Consider the following 24,314-nt stretch of genomic DNA (forward strand, 5'->3'; position numbering starts at 1 on the left):
CAGGCTCCGGATGTGCAGGCTCAGCGGGCATGGCTCACAGGCCCAGCCGCTCCACGGCATGTGGGATCCTCCCGGACCGGGGCACGAACCCATGTCCCCTGCATCGGCAGGCGGACCTTCAACCACTGCGCCACCAGGGAAGCCCCCAAAGAGCACACATTTTTAATTTGATAGAGTTCATTTTATCAATGTGTCTTATTATTGGTTGTGCTTTTGGTGTCGTACCTAACAAATATTCGCCTAACTCAAGGTCACAAAGATTTTCTCCTGTTTTTGTCTAAAAGTTTTATATCTTTAGGTGTTACACTTAGGCCTATGATTCATTTTGACTTAATTTTTGTAGACAATGCAAGATACAGACTGAAGTTCATTTGCTTGTATATGGATATCCAATTGAGCCAGCATTTTTTTTAAACAGACTATCCTTTCTTCAATGAATTGCCTTTGTACTTCATTAAAATTCAGTTGTCTATATATTTACTGGACTTATTTTTGGACTTTTCTATTTCAATGATCTATTTCTCTATATTTACACCAATACTACACTGTTTTGATTACTTTAGCTTTATAATGAATTGTGGTATCAGGTAGTATTAGCTCTCCAACTTTGTTCTTCTTTTTCAAAGTTGTTTTAGATATTCTAGGTCCTTGCCATTTCTACATGAATTTCAGAATCAGCTTGTCAATTTCTACAATAAAGCCTGCTAAGATTTTGATTGGGTTGCACTGAATCAACAGCTCAATTGGGGAGTGTTTCACCTTAGCAACAACGAGTCTTCCAACCCATGCACAAAGAATATCTCCCCATATATCTACATGTTCTTTAATTTTTGTTCAGCAATGCTGTGCATAGTTTTCAGTATTTCATACATGTTGCTATTGTCAATGGTATCGGTTTTATTAAATTTCAATTTCTGACTGTTCGTTGCTAGTACAAAGAAGTGCAATTGATATTTATATATTGATCCTGTATCCCATAACTTTACTGAACTCACTTAATAATACTTTGTGAGGCCAGAATAACCCTTACACTTAAACTAGACACAAACATTATGAGAAAAGAAGACTGCGCAAAAATATTCCACATGCGAAAGTTCTAAACAAATTATAGGAAACTGAATGCAACATTTTTTTAAAGAAAATATAGTACATGATGACCAAATGGGGTTTATTCTAGGAATGCAAGTTTAGTTTAACATTTAAAAAGCAATGAATGGGGCTTCCCTGGTGGCGCAGTGGTTGAGAGTCCGCCTGCTGATGCAGGGGACACGGGTTCGTGCCCCGGTCCGGGAAGACCCCACATGCCGCAGAGCAGCTGGGCCCGTGAGCCATGGCCGCTGAGCCTCCGCGTCCGGAGCCTGTGCTCCGCAACAGGGGAGGCCACAACAGTGAGAGGCCTGCATACCGCAAAAAAAAAAAAAAAAAAAAGGCAATGAATGTAACTCATTCTATGAACCAACTAAAAAAGAAAAACCATGTAATCAACTCTATAAATGCAAAAATAAAAAAGCATTTAACAGTCTTACCTCCATTCCAGATAATACCGGAGCACATTTTAGAAAGGAACTTCTTCAACCCAATAAAGGGCATATCTGAAAAAACTACAAATAATGCAGTTTTAATGGCCGAAAACCAAATGATTTCTCCCTAAGACCAGAAATAAAACAAGGTTGTCTACTCTCACCACTTCTGTTCCACAGTGTACTGGAGGAGATTCCAGACAGTGCAGTCAAGAAAGAAAAAGAAATAAAAGGCATCTAGAATGGAAAGGAAAAGGTGTCTGTTTTTTTTTTTTGCAAACATGACTGTGTAGAAAATCTGATGGAACCTATGAAACTACTAGAACTATTGATAAATTAAGAAGCACTCCCTCCTCTGAAATTTTCTCAAAGTGTTTCTGTAGAACTGTTATAATTTATTCCTTAAATACTTAGTAGAATTCACTTGTGAAGTCATCTGGGCCTGGAGGTATTCTTTTGGTGGGAATATTTCAATCAAAAATTCAATTTCTTTAACAGATACACGGCCATTCAGGTTGTCTATTCTTGAGTGAAGTTTAGTAGTATGTCTTTTGAAGAATTTGTCCTTTTCCTTTGTTATAAAATTTATAGGCATAAAGTTGTTCATAATATTCTGTTATTCTTTTTTTTTTTTTTTTTTTGCACAGGCTCCGGACGTGCAGGCTCAGCGGCCATAGCTCACGGGCCCAGCCGCTCCGTGGCATGTGGGATCTTCCCGGACCGGGGCACGAACCCGTGTCCCCTGCATCAGCAGGCGGACTCTCAACCACTGCGCCACCAGGGAAGCCCTGTTATTCTTTTATTATCTATAGAATCTGTAATGATGTCACCTCTGTTGGTCAGGTTAGAACTTCATCAATTTTATTGATCTTCCCAAAGTCAGTTTTAGGTTTCACTAATTCTGTCTACTTTTTTCTGTTTTCTATACTTAATTTCCACATTGGTCTTTACCGTCTCCTCTCTTCTAATTACTATGGTTTAATTTGATTTTTAATTTCTTAAGGTAGAAGTGGAGGTCATTAATTTGAGATCTTTTTTTTTCTAATATAAGCATTCAGTGCTATAAATTCCCCCCAAGTTCTGCTTTAGTGGAATCTCACAAATTCTGATATGTTGTGTTTTCATTTTCATTCCGTACAAAATCTTTTAATCTCTTTGAATTGTGTTATTTAGTTTCCAAGTAAGTTTTCCAAAGTCTTCTGTTAGTAATTTCTAATTTAATTCCATTGTGATCAGAGAGCACAGGATCTCAATCCTTTTAAATTATGGAGACTTGTTTTATGACCCCAAAACATGGTCCATCATGGAGAATGTTCCGTGGACATGTAAGAAGAATATTCTGCTATCGTTAGGTGAAATATTCTATAAATGTTAATTAGGTCAATTGGTTGACAGTATTGTTCAAGTCCATTATGTCTCTGTAAAATATCTTTGTAACTTCAAATGCTCAGGAAAGGGTATTAAAATATCCAACTAAAATTGCAGATCTGACTGTTTCTCCTTGGAGTTCTATCCATTTTGTTTCAGGTATTTTTGAAATTCTGTTATCAGAGGCACAAACGTTTAGAACTGTTATGCCCCCTTGATTAACTGACCTCTATTATTTTGTAAGGACATTCTTTATCCTTGGAAACATCCTTTGCTCTGAAGAAATCTACTTTGTCTAATATTACTATAGCCACTCCATCTTTCTTTTGACTATTGTAAGTATAGTATATCTTTTTCCATCCTTTACTTTTAACCTATTTGTATCTTTATATTTAAAGTTATGTTTCTTATAGGCAATGATATAGTTGGGTCTTGCTAAATCCAATCTGTTAATCTCTGCCTTTTAACTGGTGTGTTTAGACCATTTATATTTAATGTGATTACCAATCTGGTTAAAATTAAGTCTATTGCCTTACTATTTGTTTCTCTTTGTCCCATGTTCTTTTTTTCCCTCTTTTTATGCCTTTTTTTGAATTAAATGAGTATATACTCTGATTTCACTTTATCTCTTTTGATGGCTTATTACTTGTAACCTTTTTAAAAACAGAATTGCTTGAGGATAGTATGTATCTTTTCACTTACGATGGTCTACCTTCAAGTGATATTATACCACTTCACATACAGTATAAAATTCTTACAGTAGTATACTACCTAGTATCATATCTTGCCCACCTAACACTCTGTTCATAAATCCTACCTCTTTGTTAAAAATGGGAGAGAAGCACTACAGAAATGTAAAAGAAATAGTAGCAACAAACTGAGACCTCTTCCTTGGCTTCATTTAAAAGGCAAATAAGAACTGAGAAGGAAATAGATGCTTAAAAACTAGAACTACAACCATAACACCTGGGTTCAAATCCTAGTTCTGCCACTTACATATTGTATAACATAAGGCAAGATGGTTAGCCTTCCTGTTTCTCAGTTTCTACCTCTTTAAAATGAAAGTAACAACAGTACCTTCTTCACCAGGTTATTGTGACAATCCAATGAGTTGACACAGGTAAAATGCTTAGAACAGCACCAAGTAACTATGAAATGGTTAAAAAATAAAGGATACCTCTGAGATATTCTGAGTTCAGTTCCAGACCACCGCAATAAACTGAATATTGCAATAAAGCAAGTTTCACCAATTTTTTTGGTTTTTCAGTGCACACAGAAGTTACGTTTACACTATACTATGATCTATTAAGTGTACAATGTTATGTCTAAAAAAAGTACATACCTTTATTTTAAAATACTTTATTTGGGGGACTCCCCTGGTGGTACAGGTTAAGAATCCACCTGCCAGTGTAGGGGACACGGGTTTGAGCCCTGTTCCGGTAAGATCCCACATGCCACAGAGCAACTAAGCCCATGTGCCACAACTACTGAGCCTGCGCTCTAGAGCCCACAAGCTGCAACTACTGATCCTGAAGCCCACGTGCCCTAGAGCCCACATGTCCTAGACCCCATGCGTTGCAACTACTGAAGCCCGTGTGCTGCAACTACTGAACCCTGCGTGCTCTAGGGCCCGTGCTCCACAACATGAGAAGCCACTGCAATAAGAAGCCCACGCACCGCAACGAAGAGTAGCCCCCACTCGCCACAACTAGAGAAAGCCTGCAAGCAGCAATGAAGACCCAACGCAGCCAATAAATAAATAAATGTACTCTTTCTTTAAAAACAAATACTTTATTTCTAGAAAACACTAACCACCATCTGAGCCTTCAGCAAGTCAATCATTTTGTGGGTGGAGGGTCTTGCCTCAATGTTGATGGCTGCTGCTTGATCACATTGGTGGTTGCTGAAGACTGGGTGGCTATGGCAATTTCTTAAAATAAGACAACAATGAAGCTTGCCACACTGATTGACTCTTCCTTTTATGAATGATTTCTCTGTAGCATGCAATGCTGTTTGATAGCGTTTTACCCACAGAACTTCTTTCAAAAATTGGAATCAAGCCTCAAACACTGCCACTGCTTTATCAACTAAGTTTTTGTAATATTCTAAACCCTTTGTTAAAATTTCAACAACTGTCACTGTATCTGCATCAGGAGTAGATTCTATATCAAGTAAACACTTTCTTGCTCATCCCTAAGAAGCAACTCCTCATCCATTCAAGTTTTATCATGAGATTGCAGCAATTCAATCACATCTTCAGGTTCCACTTCTTGTTCTAGTTCTCTTGCTATTTCCACCATAGCTGCAGTTACTTCCTCCACTTAAGTCTTGAACCCTTCAAAATCATCCATGAGAGTTGTAATCAACTTCTTCCAAACTCCTGTTCATGTTGATATTTTGACCTCTTCCCACGGATCATGAACGTTCTCACTGGCATCAAGAATGGTGAATCCTTTCCAGAAGGTTTTCAACTGACTTTGCCCAGATCCATCAGAGGAATCACTATCTATGGCAGCTATAGCCTTAGAAAATGTATTTCTTAAATAATAAGACTCGAAAGTCAAAATTACTCTCTGATCCATGGGCTGCAGAATGGATCTTGTATTAGGAGGCATGAAAACAACATTAATCTCGTACACCTTCATCACAGCTCTTGGGTAACCAGGTGCACTGTCAATGAGCAGTAATATTTTGAAAGGAATCTTTTTTCTGAGCAGTAGGTTTCAACAGTAGACTTAAAATATTCAGTAAAACATGTTGTAAACACTGTTGGTGGGAATGTAAACTGGTGCAGCCACTATGGAGAACAGTATGGAGGTTCCTTAAAAAATAATTACCATATGATCCAGTAGTCCGCTACTGGGCATATATCCAGAAAGGACAAAAACTCTAACTCGAAAAGATACATGCACCCCAAAGTTCACAGCAGCACTATTTACAACAGCCAAGACATGGAAACAACCTAAATGTCCACTGACAGATGAATGGATAGAGAAGATATGGTATGTGTGTGTGTGTATATATATATATATATATACACAAACACACACCCCCATACATACACACAATGGAATATTACTCAGCCATAAAAAGGGAATAATACCATTTGCAGCAACATGGGTGGACCCAGAGATTATCATACTGAATGAAGTAAGTCAGAGAAAGACAAATATTATATGATATCAGTTATATGTGTAATCTAAAAATATGATACAAATGAACTTATATACAAAACAGAAACAGACTCACAGACATAGAAAACTAACTTACGGTTACCAAAGGGGAAAGGTGTGGGGGAGGGATAAATTAGGAGTTTGGGATTAACAGACACATACTGCTACATATAAATTAAATAAACAACAAAGACCTATCATATGGCACAGGGAACTATATTCAATAAATATCCTGTAACAACCTGTAATGGAAAAGAATCTGAAAATGAATATATATAACTGAATCACTTTGCTGTACACCTGAAACTAACACAACATTGTAAATCAACCATGCTTCAATAAAAAGTTGTTTTGAAAAACAAACAAAAATTGGAAAGAGATGTCCTACCCTTAAGGCTTTGTTATTCCATTTGTAAAGCACAGGCAAAGTAGATTTAGCATAATTCTTAAGGGGCATAGGACTTTTGGAATGGTAAATGAGCACTGGCTTCAATTTAAAGTAGATCCCACAAGCCATGTGGTGCAGCCAAAAATAAATGAATGAATGAATAAATAAAGCCACCAGATGCATTAGCCGGTAACAGTAGAGTCAGCCTGTCCTTTGAAACTTTGAAGCCAAGCATTGGCTTCTCCTCTCTAGCTATCAAAGTCCTAGATGGCATCTTCTTCCAATAGAATGCTGTTTCGTCTACATTGAAAATGTGCTGTTTAGTGTAGCCACCTTCATTAATTATCTTAGCTAGATCTTCTGGCTAAGTTGCTGCAGATTCTCCATCAGCACTTGCTGTTTCACCTTGCACTTTTATGTTACAGAGACGGCTTCTTTCCTTCAACCTCATGAACCAACCTCTACTAGCTTCAAACTTTTCTTCTGCAGCTTCCTCACCTCTCCCAGTATTCATACAATTGAAGAGAGTTAGGGCCTTGCTCTGGATCAGGCTTTGACTGAACAGAATGTTGTAGCTGGTCTGATCTTCGGTTCAGACCACTACAACTTTCTCCATTATGAACAATAAGGCTGTTTCACTTCTTATCTCAGTTTTCAACATGCCTTCCACACTAAGCTTAATCATTTCTAGCTTCTGATTTAAAGGGAAAGATGTGCGACCCTTCCTTTCCCTTGAACACTTAGAGGCCAATGTAGGGTTATTAACTGGCCTAATTTCAATACCCTTTCTTGGAATAGGGGGGCCCCAAGAGAGGGAGAGAGACCAGCGGGGCTGGGGGTGGGCCATGCCAGTTGGTGGAGCAGCCAGAGCACACACAACATTTATTAAGTTCACTATCTTACACAGGGGTAAGGTTCGTGGTGCCCCAAAACAATTACAATAGTAACATCAAAGATGATTGACCACAGATCACCATAACAAATATAATAATGAAAAAGCTTGAAACATTGTGAGGATTACTACCAAAATGTGACCCAGAGACACAAAGTGAGAAAATGCTGTTGGAAAAATGGCACCAACAGGCTTGCTCAATGCAGGGTTGCCACAAACCTTCAATTTGTAAAAAACGAAGTATCTGTGAAGTGCAATAAAGCAAAGTACAGTAAAACAAGGTATGCCTGTAAATATAACAAGTCCTATTATTCACAATGAATAAGACAGTATTTTTTAATGCCCTATACACTACCTAAAATAATCTTTACCAACCCACACACTGGGTTGCACTTCTCTAAGTGAATCTACAAGTAAATTAACTACTTAGGCTCTTTTACTTGCAAGAAATTCATTCAAGTTACCCCAAATATCATTTTAGGTATATATTATGGTCTTAGTATTGTTGTAAAAGCTTTGTATGTGTCATCTCATTTAATCTTCACATCAACCCCAAAAGGAAAGGAATTATTTACGATGCTCACTTTTTACAGATGAGGAATGAGAGCAACAACCTGCCCAAGTCACACAGCAAGTAAAAGACATAACCAGAATTCGACTGCCAGAAGTCTGACACCAAAGCCTGCATTCTTTCTTGGGAAAAAACTGGATGTCGTCTCAAGAAGGGCAGGAGCCACAGACGTACTAGAGAAATGGAAGAAGAGTATCTACAGAGCCAGAAAGCAGAATCTTCAATCTCAGGCTCTGTGCCTGCCTTTCTCTCACCACATGGTTCCTTGCTTACAACTTTGTGCTTCTCTCGGCACAGATGCCCCATATTCTTTTCTGGTTACCCACTGGCGTCCTCAACTCCTTTATCATTTTTGTACTCATAGCTTCTGCTTATACTTACTTTCCAGTCTCTTAAACTTTACTTTTACAGGATTCTACACTAATGTATCCTTCCAGCTTCAGCTCCCATGGCTCAATGGCAAATTAACTCCATATTTCCTATAAATGGCTGTAATTTTCCCCACCAGACAATCCTAGGTTGTTAGCTGGTTTACAGATTAACAGCCCTTAGGTCAAATGCCCACTCCTGGGCCAATCAGGTGCAATATAGTTCTATATGGTTAAAAACATAGCTATTAAAGTCTGTTCCTCTGCAGTGTACTATGGAAAAAGGAGATTTCCTTCAAAGGAACTGTAGGCACACCAGAATTATAAAACACATGTCTAGGACACTGAGTCAGCTAAGTCACCATTAATCTGGGGCTCAAAAGTCTTTTCAGTATTTTTAATCTATTTAGTTATAGTGTAATTAAGGAGTTATAAATACAAATTTTGGTTGTTATTAAGGAGATCATATAATTTACAGGGTCGCACAAGTGAGACATGGGACACAGGCCCAGCAATTGTTAAGTCAAGGGTGGCCATACTACAGCAACAGTATTATGACTGAGAGAAGGAAAAACCCATTGCCATCTATCATTTTCAATTCTGCTCAGAGACAGAAGTAGTAAACATCAATAACCCTATCCATTCCTATAGCTATGTCTATTGCGCCACATTGAACTGAAGCAGAAGAGGGGGCTAGATATGTTGACACTATTACTACAGCCAATTCACAGCTGCCCACGCTGCCCACAGACGGCTTCAACAGTACTGCTAGTTCCCTTAAGTTCAAATCTTCAACATTTTATCTCTAAAACTCTTTCTGCAGATGAGTTCAACCCTACACCTTTTGGCTTTCTTAATGGCAGAGGAAAGTTTTGAACTAAAAACCTTCTGCTACATAATTAGCTAAGACCAAGTCATACGGACAGAAAGGAAAAAGTAAACATATAACTTATTAATGTTACTTTGCTATCAATATTGTTTTAAACCTTCTTGTTGGGAAGCTTACCTAATACATATATAACTAGAAGCCCCTCTCCCTTTTTTTAAAAGAACACTGGTTCTAAACAGTTTGGATTTTCCCTCCAGTCTTCATTTACAAATTATCAATTTACAGCCTTAAGAAGAAAGGAAACAGAGTGAGAAGCTAAAAGTTATTAACAGTATGTACTACCCCTTAAATTTTAATCTGCTTTACTTCTAAGGACTGAATAACCTGCCCATTTTACCAAGTTATTTCCCACTCCATCACTCCAAAAACCCTTCAATCCAAAGCATGACAAAAAGACTAATTTCTGTTACTATATCTTCAGTAATGCTGTTCCCCAATACTTAAGTTCTTACCACCTTAATGAAACACATTTCTTAGGACCACTCCTGCCCTCACTGAGCCTCCCTCCGCTCCTGCAAACTGCTCTTCAATCTGACACATAACTACATACGATCTCATGTTATTTACTGTGGTTTCACTCACATAAAAGACTTCATCTCTCACCAAGAAGATGTAAACAATGAGTGCAAGATCTAAAACTTAATTCTTCTATGGTAACATTCACAAGTACTGGGCTCACAGAAAACATTCAGAAATACTGTTGACAAAAAGAAGCAAGTCAGGGCTTCCCTGGTGGTGCAGTGGTTGAGAGTCCGCCTGCCGATGCAGGGGACACGGGTTCATGCCCCGGTCCGGGAGGATCCCACGTGCCACGGAGCGGCTAGGCCCGAGAGCCATGGCCGCTGAGCCTGCGCGTCCCGAGCCTGTGCTCTGCAACGGAGAGGCCGCAACAGTGAGAGGCCCGCGTACCGCAAAAAAAAGATATATATTTAATAGATAATCCAACTGATAATTTTTAGACTAAACCCAACCAAAATCCATAGCCATATTACTATTTTTCAAACAAGTACATCTGAATATATCATTCATTCCTTGTTCAAAAAGCTGAGTGTCCTTTAACTTTATGACAACTGGCTATTTGGATAAAAAGACAAAAATTAGATCTTTCATTAAAATAAATAGGATGAATTAAAGATGAAAAACATTTAAGGCATAAAAATACAAGAAGTAAACATAGGTGAATTTTTTTTAATGTTGGCACAGGAAAGTCTAGGACTGATAACAGAAAAACAGAAACAGTAGAAGACTGATAAATCTGACTAAAGAAAACATGACACACATAGACAGCAGAACACATGTATTGCATCAATTCTAGGATGAATATTTTCTCATCTTTTAACATCTCTGAAATCAGGATGCCTCTTAAAACTAACAGAGTGTCATGGTTTAACTGACAGCATATTTCTATCCTTAACTGTATGTTACACAGTGTATCTCACAACTGAAGCCAACTTAGATTTAATAAAATAAGTGAGGTGACAAAAAAATAAAATAGGGAAAAGATCTACAACAACCAACAAAAACAATATTCTTCATACATAAAGAGCTCTAACATGTTAAATAACAGGGTGCTTCAACTGCACTGGTTATGTTTCATTTCTTAAGTTATGAGTTAACTGTATTTTTTTTTCCATTATGGGTTATCACAGGATATTGAAAATAGTTTCCTGTGCTATACAATAGGACATTGTTGTTTATCCATTCTATGTAACAGTTTGCATCTGCTAATCCCAAACACCCAGTCCTCCCCCAACCCCTCGCCTTGGCAACCACAAGTCTGTTCTCTGTATCTGTGAGTCTGTTTCTGCTCCATAGATAAGTTCATTTGTGTCCTATTTTAGATTCCACATGTTAAGTGATATCATATGGTATTTGTCTTTCTCTTTCTGAGGGGTTAACTGTATTAATCTTTATGTACTTTTTGTTTACCTGACTTATCTCCTTAAAAGACTTTTAAGAGACTGAGCAATAAGAATATAAGATATGAAAAGGAAATTATACACAAATGTCCGAAAACATGAAAATATAAACTTCACTGAAAAAGTTAAAAAATGCAAATTATAACAAGGAGAATTTATTACATTACAGATCAATATTTATGTTTTTAAAGCTAATCACCAAGTCAGTAAGAGTATAGAGAAACAATTATACGCCATGGGCAAAAATACAAATGTACTTAACCTCCAAACAGCAATCCATCCTCCTTTTAGAAATTCATCAAAAGGAAATGATCAGAGGGACTTCGCTGGTGGCGCAGAGGTTAAGAATCTGCCTGCCCACTATGGAGAACAGTATAGAGGTTCCTTAAAAAACTAAAAATAGAACTACCATACAACCCAGCAATTCCAGTACTGGGCATATACCCTGGGAAAACTGTAATTCAAAAAGAGTCATGTACCACAATGTTCATTGCAGCACTATTTACAATAGCCAGGACATGGAAGCAGCCTAAGTGTCCATCAACAGATGAATGGATAAAGAAGATGTGGCACATATGTACAATGGAATATTACTCAGCCATAAAAAGAAACGAAATTGAGTTATTTGTAGTGAGGTGGGTGGACCTAGAGTCTGTCATACAGAGTGAAGTAAGTCAGAAAGAGAAAAACAAATACTGCATGCTAACACATATATATGGAATCTGAACAACAACAAAAAATGGTTCTGACAAACCTAGGGGCAGGACAGGAATAAAGACGCAGACATAGAGAATGGACTTGAGGACGTGGGGAGGGGGAAGGGTAAGGTGGTACAAAGTGAGAGAGTAGCACTGACATATATACACTACCAAATGTAAAACAGATAGCTAGTGGGAAGCTGCTGCACTGCATGGGGAGATCAGCTGGGTGCTTTGTGACCACCTAGAGGGGTGGGATAGGGAGGGTGGGAGGGAGACCCAAGAGGGAGGGGAACAGCAGAAACTAACACACCATTGTAAAGCAGTTTATACTCCAATAAAGATGTTAAAAAAAAAAAAAAAGAATCCGCCTGCCAATGCAGGGGACACGGGTCTGAGCCCTAGTCTGGGAAGATCCCACATGCTGCTGAGCAACTAAGCCCACGTGCCACAACTAATGAGCCTGGGCTCTAGAGCCCACGAGCCACAAGTACGAAGCCCATGCACCACAACTACTGAAGCCCGCATGCAGCAACTACTGAGCCCTCATGCTGCAACTACTGAACCCCGCGCTCCGCAACATGAGGCCACTGCAATGAGGAGTACGTGTACTGCAATGAAGAGTAGTCCCCGCATGCCACTAGAGAAAGCCCACACACAGCAATGAAGACCCAACGCAGCCAAAAATAAATAATAAAATTTAAAAAAAAAAAGGAAATCATCAAAAAAGTACAGGAATATGTATTAAAAAAAAGCGAACTCTATCACTCTTCATAGTATATAAAAGTTAGAAACAACCTAAGTGTCCATTAAGAGATTGATTAAATAAATTATGATACACCCACACAAAGTGATACAATACAGCCATTAAAAATGAGGGTAGAGAGAAACTGTCTTTCGAAGTGATATAACTAACCTTGGAAGTATACAGAGACTTTTTATATGAGCACCAGATTTTTAAAAACTTATTCTTCTTTTTTTCTGGCTTAATGTGTTTCACTTTTTTTATTGAGATATACACAAATACTGAAATGTATTTATGAATTTTTACTATGTAGACATGCATGCAACCACCAATCAGATAAAGATATAGAGCAATTCCAGCACTCCAGAAGTCTTGCTCCCCTAGTCCGAACCCCTAACCACTGCTCCGACTTCCATCAACATAGATGAGTTTGACCTTTTCCTGAACTTCAAAAAGAGAATCACACAGTACATGCTCTTTTGTGTCTGGTTTCTTTCAACATTTTGTGATATTCACCCACATTTGCTGAGTATAGCAGTAGTTCCTTCTTTTTCACTGATGTATAGGATTCCAGTATAGAGCATACTACAAATTATTGCTCCATTATTCTGCTGATGGACATTTGGCTTGCTTCCAGTTGGGAGCTATTATGTAAAAAACTGCTATATTTTTCCAGATTTCATAACTTATTTTATTTGTATTGTTTCTTAATTTAGTTTCAGATAGTTATATTAATAAAACAAAAAGGATCAAACCCAGAAAAACATGATAAAGAAAAAAACCCTGGTACCTCACCATATAGACAACTACCATTTTAAGATTTATGTTTTACATAACTGAAATGATGTTATAAATGCTGTTTTTTCTAAATCAACCCCTTTTCCTTTATTTTCTCCCTTCTTTCCCTCCCTCTCCTTTTTACCTTAGACCAACTAGGTAACAAATGTTTACATTTGATGTGCAACATTTTCTGCTTTACAAGATCACTTATACTCTCTCACACAGTTTGTTTTAGTTTGTTTTACTAAAATGGGTATTTTATACATTCCTCTGTATCTTGCTTTTCTCATTAAATATGGTGACAATGTCCTCACATCACTGATTATTTTTGCCATGTCTTGTTTTTTTTAATCAGCTTTGAGATGTAATTCACATACCATACAATTCACCCATTTACAGCATACAATTCAGGGACTTCCCTGGCGGTCCAGTGGTTAGGACTCTGAGTTTTCACTGCCGAGGGCCCTGGTTCAATCCCTGGTCGGGGAGCTAAGATCCCACAAGCTGCGCAGCACGGCCCCCCCCAAAAAATGTATACAATTCAATGGCATGTAGAACTATCACTATAGTCAATTTTAGAACATTCTTATCATCTTAAAAAGAAACCCCACACTCCTTAGACCTCCCCATTCCCTAGCCCCAACCTCAAGCAACCACTAATCTGCTTTCTGTCTCTACAGATTTCCCTGTTCTGCACATTTCATATGAATGGAATCATATAATATGTGGCCTTTTGTGACTGCTTCTTTCACCTAGCATAATATTTTCAAGATTTACTGATGATGTAACATGCATCAGTACCTTACTCCTTTTAAGGGCTAAATAATAATCCAATGTATAGATATGTCACATTTTGTTTATTCACTTGTTGGGTAACGGACATTTGAGTTGTTTCCATTTTTTTTGCCTACAATGAATAATGCTGCCATCATCATCTGTGAACAGTATTTTGTGGAGACATGTTTTCATCTTCCTTGGGTATATACCTAGGAAAGAACTGCTGGGTCATATGGTAACTCTGTTTAATCATCTTAAGAACTGCTATGCTATCTTCCAAAGTAGCTATATAATTTTACATTCCTATTAGTGGATGAGGGATTCAATTTCTCAACATCCGCCTCTATACTTGTTATCATCTAACTTTTTGATTCTAGCCATTCTAGTAGTGTGAAGGGGTATCTCATCATGGTTTAACTTCACTTCCCTTATAGCTAATGATGTTGAGCATTTTTTCATGTGCTTACCGTATATCTTCTTTGAGAAATGCCTATTCAGATCCTCTGCCCATTTTTAAATTGGGTTTTCTTTTTATTGAGTTGTTAAAGAGTTCTTAATGTATTCTGAATGCAAGTCTTTTATCAGATATTCGATTTGCAAATATCTTCTCCCATTTTGTGGGTTATCTTTTCACTTTCCTGATGGTGTCCTTTGAAGGACAAGTTTTAAATTTTGATGAAATACAATTTGTCATTTTTGTTTTGTTGTTCCTGTTTTTGGTGTCATATCCAAGGTCATGAAAATTTACCCCTATGTTTCTTCTAAAGTCCATGTCTTTTGGTGTGCATATATATTGATTTCTGTTGGGTCTATACCAAGAAGTGAAATTGATGGATCATACGGCATACACATGTAGAGCTTTAGCAGATGCTACCTAAAGAATTTTCCAAAGTGTTTGTACCAATTTTCAAACCCATCTGAAATGGATGAGTGTCCCAAGTGCTTTCCATTCTTGTCAACACTTAGTATTTTCAGGTTTTTTTCATTTACACTATTTCTGGTGGGTATGTAGTCATATCACATAGTAGTTTTAATTTGCAATTCCCTGAAAATTATGTGTGAGTACCTTTCACCTTGGCCATATGGATAATTCATTTCATAAATGCCTTTTCTGGTCTTTTGCCCATTTGTTTTAAAATTGGGTTGCCTGTATTTTTTTTAATTGACTTGTATATTTTTCATATACTCTGGATACAAGTCCACTGTTGTACTGTAAGTATTGCAGACACTTTCTCCACTGTGTCACTTGTCTTTTCACTCTCTTAACAGTATCCTTTGATGAACATAAGTTCTTATTTAATGAAGAAAAATTTATCAATCGTTCTTTTCTGGTACTCCTTATGTCTTGTTTAACAAAAACCTCTCCCTTCCATAGGGTCATGTAGATATTTTTCTATGTTTTCCTCTAGAAACTTTATGTTTCACCTTCGACGTTACATCTATAGTTCCTTCAAGGAGCACATAATCCCTATGTTACAAAATTATTTCAGAGAAGAGAAAAAAAGGGAAAGCTTCACAACTCATTTTATGAACCTACCACAACTCTGAAGTCAAAACAGATACATATAAATCTCTGATAAATTTATCTACTGATAAAAGTAAATTTTTAAAAAGCTCTAAGGCAGTGGCAAATCAAGTTCAGCAGTTAGAGGGAGAAAAAAACGAATGCAACACAGCTATGTAGGGTTGGACGCAATAATGCAAACTATTAATGTAATACATCCTATTAGCGGATTAATGGAGAAAATATATATGATCATTTCTAACAATACAGAAAAAGCACTTGATAAAATGCAATACTTATGATATTATAAGAAAAAAGTCTTACAAAACTAAGACTAGAAGGTATTTCTTAACCTTTTTTTAGTTATATTATCAAAAACTTATAGTAAGGTAGGGGAAATAGGGAGAGGTTGGTAAAATGGTAGTATAAACTTTCAGTTATAAGAAAGTTATAAGAAAAAAGTCTGAGGATTTAATGTATATCATATGGTAACTATAGTTGATAACACTATATTGTAAAACTGAAATTTGCTTAAAAAGTAGAACTTTAGTGTTCTCACCAAAAAAAAAAAAAAGAAAACTATATGAGGTGACAGGTGTATTAATTAACTCAATGGGGGGAATACCTTCACAATGTATACATATATCAAATTATCATGTTTAAATATCTTACAATTTTATTTGTCAATTATACCTCAGTAAAGCTGAAAAATACAGTTAATAACATCTATTATGTTCTCTTTTCTGCATAATTTTCCTTTCTTGTTAACGTCTCTGTGTGTGTTTAATTTAATTATGTTAGTTAGTTAAAATATAAATGTAATAAAGGCAAATGTTTTTGTCTTTTTGTCTTTAGCTGTATCCCCAGCACCAAGAACTATTCCTGGAACACAGAAAATGCTCCATGGCTTTTAAAAAATGAATAAACGAATGATTTCTAAATCAAAATTTGCATTTGGGAAAAATTATAGTACTTTCTTTTGGCATTTCTCTAGAAATAAGCAGTTATACAGGCCACGTTTGTATGTATAAAAATATACACATTTATATGTATATAGTACTTATGTATGAAAATCGTTCTGATGATTAATTTTTAAAACCCTATCTGATAGGGAAAAAAACCACAAAACCTTCAGTAAGATGTCATACTTGATGAGATTTTAGAGGTATTCCTATTGAAGTCAGGAACATGAAATTCAGGATCATCTCTCTCAAGTAGGCCCTTAATGCTGACTGACAATCACACTATATTTCTCTATTCTATTCTCTTCTACTCTATTCTATTCGCTTTCCCACTCTTTGATGATCACGTCACATATTTTCCCTCTTGTCAAACCTCCAATACATACTCCCATTCTTCCTTACTCTCAGCTAATGATCTTGCTTCTCATACATTAACAGAAAACCTCAGATGAGAACTTCCTCAAGCTACCACCATCATGTCTCTGTCCATATACTCTGTTCTTCTCTCCCAATTCTGTAGACAAACTCTCCCTACTCCTAGTAAAGTTCAAAGGCTAATCCTTCCACCTGTGCCACAAGTCTATGTCTATGGCTGCTTTCACACTACAAAAGCAAAGCTGAGTAGTAGTGACAGAGACTGTACTGCCCACAAAGCCTAAAATACTTACTATTCAGCCCTTTAAAGAAAAAACTGGCTGAGCCTTGTACTAGATCATCTCCGCTCTCATCTAATACGGACACTGCTGGTTGAAAAGGCCCACTAAGTCCCATGCATAAGAAATGAAGTAAGATCCACACAAGACCCATACAACATCAGAGACATATCAGAGACTGATGAGAAAGAAAGGATCTTAACAGAAACAGGTCACGTATAAAGGATGAAGACTAAAGGGCATAAGACTTTTCAATAACCACTTGAAGCTAGAAAATTATAGTATAATCCCTTAAATTTTGAGGGAAAATTATTTCACCTTAGAATTCTATACCCAGACCAGCCAAATTATCAACCAGGTGTCAGGGTAGAAAGAAGATATTTTCAGCAATACAAACATCTCAAAAATTTCACCTCCTCAAATACCCTTTCTTGAAAGTTACTGAGGGATGTATTTCACCAAAACAAAGGGGTAAACCAGAGAAAGAGGAAGACATGGATCGAGAGACCATAGGCTCTAATGCAGGGAAAAGGCAAAGAGAATTCCCAGAATCATGAAGGGAAATCACAAGCTAAGACCAAGCAGAGTGGAGAGTCCCCTTGCAGGTCTGAGCAAAAGGATGGAGAGCCCTGGGATTTTTCCAATTAAAAAAAAATCGAATGATCAATTACCTGATGTGTTTGAACATACTGAGACAGTTTCTGGAAAAAAAAAACAGAGACAAATAGGAAACTAAGCAAAAAACAAAGAAGAAAAAATTTTAACTCCAAGAAGTATCATCATAGTACACTGCACAGTTCAACAATAAACATGCATACAAAATCATAATAATGCAAACAATAAACAGCATGCTATAACTATATTAGGAGATAAAGGGAGAGGAACTTCAGGTGGCATAAGAACCCAAAACCATAGATAGACTCATCTTCCACAGGAGGAAGCCAACAGATATCTAAAATTGAAAAACAAGTAATATCTTAAAATATGGAAGTAAATATTAGAAAAAAACAGCTAAAAGTATCAAAAATGGTTGCTCTAGGAGCAGGACCTGGCAGGGAAAGTTGTACAGGGGAGTGGTGTTCTTCATTTTAAGTCTTATAGTACAGCTTTCTTTTTAACTGCACAGTTATATTATTTAAAGTCAAAAGTTAATTTTTTTTTTCAAAGAACAAACAAAACTAGTGAGCTTTGTATCATTTAATACCAATTAACTCATTCACTCCACAAATTTTATCTGGGTGTTAACTATGCCAGGTCCTTTTCTAGGTGCTCGGAATACATCAGTGAACAAAACTAAGTCCCTGCCCTCATGAAGTTTATATCCAGAGGGAAGAAGATAATAAACAAATCAATGTATGCTATAATGTCAGATAAATTAATGTTGTGAAGACAAATAAAGGTGAAGGTAGAGTGTAATGGGGATGCTGTTTAGGTAGGGTTTTCAGAAAAGGGCTGTCCAAGAGTCAACAAAAAGGAAATCGAGATAAAAAGGAAAAATCTGTTTTGAGAAAAGGTTATGTAAATAAAATAACAGAAGGGTACCAATTAAGCTCAAGGTGAGAGCTTCATTTTAAGCCTCTCATACTCTAAAGCCATGTATCATTCAAAAGCCAGTACCAAAGTTCCCTGTAGTGGCATACATAAACTGTCAGGCACCGTCAAGCTAAGTCCTATGAACACTGCTGTTCATACTCTTCCTACATCCCTAACTAGCCATTACTTATTAAAGTGACTGACTAAATTTATACAAACTTTTTTCTCTCCATAGAACAGGTGGATGTCACACACTTCAAACTCCAGTGTTTTTATTCCTATTACATAGTTAAAAGTTTTCCTAAATCAAAAGTTCAAGATGTTAATCAAGAAAGATTCCAGATTAATTCCAAGTTACCGAAATTATTCGCATCCGATCTTCATTTTCTCACTAAAGAGAAACCCTAAACCAAAGTTTCAGGCTATTGAATTATCTTTTTATTGAAAACTGAATAACTAAAAAAATGTAGCATCCAGATTGAAGCAACGTTTTATTCCAAATACAGTTGTTACACAATAAAAACCTCATATTCAGAAAAGAGGACTGATTTTAATGTCTTATTCTCAAAACACTTATAATTAGAAGTGAATCCAAACTGCCTTTTTTTATATAGTAAAAAAAAAAGCAGTACTTTTAGATTTTAGGTAGGTCTTAAAGTTTAACTCACAAAAAGAAAACAAATTCAATTAATTAAATCTCAATTAACAGTTGGGCTTAAAGTTTAAAAATTATTTTGAAATTTCTGGAAAAGCAGGTTAGTAGCTGTAGTATAGCACTGGATGATGATGCTCTCCCCATCCACACTCCCCAGGTGGTGCATCGCATTATAGTAAGAGCTACGACTTGGGTTTAGGTTCACTGCTTGCTTATCGGTGGTGTGCTAACATCTTTAAACCCATTTCCTCATCTAAAATGGAGATAATAATGCCTACCTAAGGTCAGTGTTAATTGTTGGCACTCCTGTAAATAAGAAGTACCAAAACATTGAAGTATCAATAATATACATTAAAAAGCTTTGTAATCGGTGAAGAACTACACCAATGTTTGTCATATTTTAATTTAAAAAAACAACTATCACTTTCAGTCAAAATTCTGATTTTAGTGATAATGGTTATCAGATTCTAAGGAAGAACAACGGGACCTTGGTCCACTCACACATACACAGCCAGAAGAAGAAAAGATGATTTTTTAAAAAATTTAGACTTAAAAAAAAAAAAGAATTAGACTCCCTTATAAACAAGTGTCAAGAGAGCATTTTTAGCAAACATTTAACTATATAAACCAAAGCTGTTTAACCACATGTAAGCTGTGCATCATGTGACTGCAGGTAGACTGTTTAGTTTTGGTGTACTTGGGAACCAGATACCCAAAGTACATAAACATCAGCATATTTTTAAAACAACTGTCTTAATGCTTTTGTTCACTGAGTAATAATTCCCACTATTCTTAGAAGGAAAAACACAACAAATATCCTTAACCAAAAAAACTCATCAGAGGGGTTTTTACTTCTGAAACTTTTAAACTAACACTAAACAGTGTTATCTGACAATGAAGCAGTAGACTATTTTTGCCTACTTACCCTTTAAGCTCCATCAGGGCACAGACCTTTTTCTCTGTTGTATCACCAACATCTAGACAACTAACTGGCACCAAATAGGAACCCAATAAACATGTGTAGAATGAATGAATGAACAAACTGGACCTCTGGACAAAAGCTGAAGTGTTTTAAGTTGCAACAGAGCGATTTCACCTGTACATCTATCCATCAGTCACTACAAAAAACTACTGTCTCAACTGTAATGACACAAAAAGCTGAAAAAGACAAGAACTAGATACATAAACACACACAAATACATTAGTCACGTGTATAATAAAAGTACACAAAGTAAAAGATTAACAAAGCCAGTTTCATAGTAGTTATACTTTCCCTCAGGAGATTTTGGTCTGTTCTTCCTGATAATCAAAATATACATTAGAAAAGCATGTTGCAATATTGATAACACAGCACTATCTTTAAAGTTCTGTTGCAATCTGGAATAATTTAGCCAAAATGAACAATATTTCCAGAGTCCCACCCTGAGTATTTTAAAGTCAAATTCCTTAATTGAAAGAAAGGTCAATGAATGAATCAAATGAAAAAAACGTAGATCTTGCCATTTCAAAATTATTATACTGAATTTTAAAAAGAGAAAAACTAAGTTTAAAATTTATGTTAAAATTATTTATTCAAAAAGGCATCTTATGTCCTTACACATGTCCCTTAAGCTAGTAAGACAAGTACTTTCCAAATCTTTGAAGCTAGATGATAAACTTTATGCCTACAGAGCTTGAGTAAGAGGTTCTTTTTATTAAAATAACACTGTTTGGATAAGTTCCTTTATAATTCTAAAGTCTACAGTAAAATATGCAGCAGTAACAGTAATACACATTATGATTTTACAGCACTAGGATAAGCATAATTATCTGGATGGAACAGGCTTTTACAGCTAGCAAGCTATGACTTGCTATGACTGTAATACTATGCTGCACGGATCGAAAAGTTTCCCAAAATTCTGATGGTCATCTTCAGAGAGACTTACACAAAGTCGATCTGATGGTGAATACAGAAAAACACCAACTCATAAACACTGGTACGAAAACAAAGCTCTCTACAGCAACTATAGCGTTGAAATTTTAAAACCCAGGGCATGTAAAAGATAAAGCTCAATTAATTGCTGCCTGTATTTCCTACTTTACGGTCTTAAACGCCAGGTATTCGATATTTCTTTTTAGCGCTCTCTTACACAGAAATTTAGTGTTTCAATGGCCCCTCCTCCACAGCTAACATCAGTGCCCTTTCTTCCTTCTCCCTCACCCCTCCCAGTTAAAACAAATTAACATTTGTACTTAGGTGCCTCCTATCAGCTCGCAGCTTCTTCCCAAACACGCCCACGTACACTGAAACTGGCCTGCGTCTACAACACAGCTACAGGAAAAGCGCTTTGATGGGGGCAGGTGGGGGATAATGTAGCTCCGCACAGGTTTACTGCTATTTTCCAGATACAGATAACAGCTTCTCACTCCTGTCTCGGGTTTTTTCCAAATCACCTCCAAAGCATGGTGTTCATGAGCCTGCCTAATCCGATACTGCAGTAGAATCCCGGATATTTGCAACTGTTTGATCAGATCGTGGGGAACCTCTTCTTTTTTTCAGTACGCCCGTTCCTAGCGGTACAGCACCGGATCTCGGGCAGCGCTCCAGGCCCCGCGTCCTGCCGCGCGCCCGGCCCGGGGCCAGCGCAGGACCGCCCCTCTGGGTCCGAGGCCGGCGGGCGACTAGGGCTACGGACCGCTCCGCAACAGGTCACCCTGACCGCGAGACTGCGGGTCCGCAGGCGGTCAGCTGGGCGGCCGGGCTTCGGGGGCGCAGCTGCTAGGGCCGGGGAGGGGGTGTGGCCCGGCTCGGCGGGTCCCGGCTCCCGGATTCCCAGCTCCAGCTCACCTGAAGGGAGGCTGAGGCGCCGCTGGGCGCCAGGGTAGCGCGGGCGGAGCCCGGGGGCTTCCGCCACCCAGGAGAGAGGGAGGCGAGGCGGGCTCGGAGGGTCGCCGCGCCCCCGGCCTCGGGACAGAGACCCGGAGCCGGGACCCCATGGCCGCCTCCTGACGCCGAGAGCGAGCCGCCGAGGGAGGCGCAGCCCTGGGTTCCCAGACGCCGGCCCCCCTCCTCTCTCAGCCCGAGCCCCGCAGCTCTCTCTCCGCGCCTGGGTCGAGCAGCGCCGGGGCCCGCGGCCGGGAGATCAACACACCGCAGCGCCCGAGCCGCCGCCATTCCCCGCGCCGCCGCCGCCGCCGCTGCGGCTCCGCGCAGCCCGGCGGGGCGCAGCGCTCCCACCTTCCTCCCCCGCACCGCCCACCGAGGCTCCGCACCAGGCCCACGGCGAGGGCACCGACCTGTGCAGCCGCGGCAGACGCTTCGGAGATTGGAAAGACGGCGCCGGCCCCCCGCTCCGCCGCTTTGCAGCCGCCGCCGCCTAGGCTAGCGCTCGGCGACCAGAGCAGTCGGCGTCTCTCATTCAGCGCCGGCCGCCGCCGCGGCCGCTAAGGGGAGGGGAGGGAGCTGGATCCACCCCATCCGCGCCGGGGGTGGGGGAGGAGAGCGGACTGGGCGGGGTCGCGCGCCGAGCAGGCGGGGCGGAGCCGCGCTCGCGCACCAACCGAGCGCGCTCACGCGGGCCCCGAGCGCCGCGGCCGGCGGGGTCTTCCCGGCGCGCCCAGCTAGCGGCTCTTCAGCTGTGCGGAGACCAACTGCTGCAGGGCGCCCGCGGCCGCGGCGCGCGCCAACAGCCGCAGTCCCTCTGCTGGGTGCCCGCCCAAAGGAGGGGCCGCTACCGGCCAAACGAGGGGGCGGGAAGGGTTGGCGGACGGACAGGTGGGGCCCCCGCAGCAGCCCCGCCATCCGTTCCCCGCATCCGGCCCTCCACGGTGAAATCCCCTGTGGTGGCCGTCTCCTTCAGCGCAGGCACCTCGTCTTTAAGGCCAGTGAACAAAGTCTGGAAACACTTGGGCTCCAGATCAAATATCCTGCCCGCGCCAGCCGTGTTTTTAGAAGTCGCTGCGCACAAGTGAGGGGGTTCCAAATGTGAAGAGCCACCCCACTGCCGTAGGATCATAAATTATAGTGATCAGTACTCTCACACATTAAGATTCGAGAGGCGTTAGAAGTAGGCCTTTGTGTGATGCCCTTGGCTTAACGAGCAAATGACAGAAATTTGGCATCCCTTGGGTCTCAGATTGATGAGTTCCAGGTGAGCAGTCATTTCACGTTGAATGCAAGAACAAGGTTCTGAAATATTAAATCTTTCCTGTGAATGAAAAAGGAATGGATTTGGTTAAACTGTGAAAGGGTGTTGTTTCGGAGGGTGCTCTGTATGCGGTGGCCTACTTAGAATTAGCACCATTTGATGCAGTGTGACTATAAATGGAAGGTTTTAAGTGAGCCACCTTTGTATATGCTATCATTAGACCGTTTAGAAATGGATGATTATTGGATGATCTGCAGCTCTTTCTCTAGGCAATATGCAGTAGAATGTGGAAGGAATACTGTGTACCAGCATTGTGCATAAAACATGAAAGGGCCAAAATTATTCTCATTTGGTTTCTTTCCTCTCTTTAATAACCACTAAACAGAATGGATTAATCGTGATATTGAAGAATGCTAATTATTTCCTGCTTTGACTGCCTTGAGTCATAGCCCTTCACTCTAGTTAGGGAAGCTTGAATGCCCTTCAACCCCTTTCTCTCAAATAGAGTTACTTCTTTAAAGCCTCCCTCTCCCCCACCCCACACCCAAAGGTAGGTTAAAAAACAAAAGCAACAGAAAAAAAACCATAGGTTAAGTTCATGGTTCTTCATTTTTATTTCATTTACTTTTAAAGAAAGTCTTAAAAAGAATCATGATGAACTCACTAGAAGCACAGAAACCAAAACCAAAACAAAACAAAAGGGCTTCCCTGGTGGCGCAGTGTTTGAGAGTCTACCTGCCGATGCCGGGGACACGGGTTCGTGCCCCGGTCCGGGAAGATCCCACATAACGC

General features: G+C 39.1%; 1 protein-coding gene and 1 pseudogene across 5 annotated transcripts in view; one reads left to right on the top strand and one right to left on the bottom strand.

The window, feature by feature from the left end:
* RALGPS2 (Ral GEF with PH domain and SH3 binding motif 2) overlaps window positions 1-22,835 on the bottom strand; it is a 162,588-nt gene extending 139,753 nt beyond the window's left edge. For 2 of the 5 annotated variants that reach the window (XM_029228375.1, XM_029228381.1), the window contains exon 1: window positions 22,672-22,835. The gene's annotated coding sequence lies outside the window, so the exon portion shown is untranslated. Of the gene's footprint in view, window positions 1-1,526; window positions 4,156-22,671 lie in introns of those variants that run through there. The other 3 variants (XM_029228378.1, XM_029228377.1, XM_029228380.1) reach the window with 3 other exon arrangements.
* LOC114897849 lies at window positions 21,248-22,760 on the top strand (annotated as a pseudogene).
* Window positions 22,836-24,314: the final 1,479 nt, after the last annotated feature.

This window comes from Monodon monoceros, unplaced genomic scaffold (assembly GCF_005190385.1).
Source record: "Monodon monoceros isolate NGI ecotype Baffin Bay Population unplaced genomic scaffold, NGI_Narwhal_1 Super_Scaffold_18, whole genome shotgun sequence".
NCBI lineage: Eukaryota > Metazoa > Chordata > Mammalia > Artiodactyla > Monodontidae > Monodon > Monodon monoceros.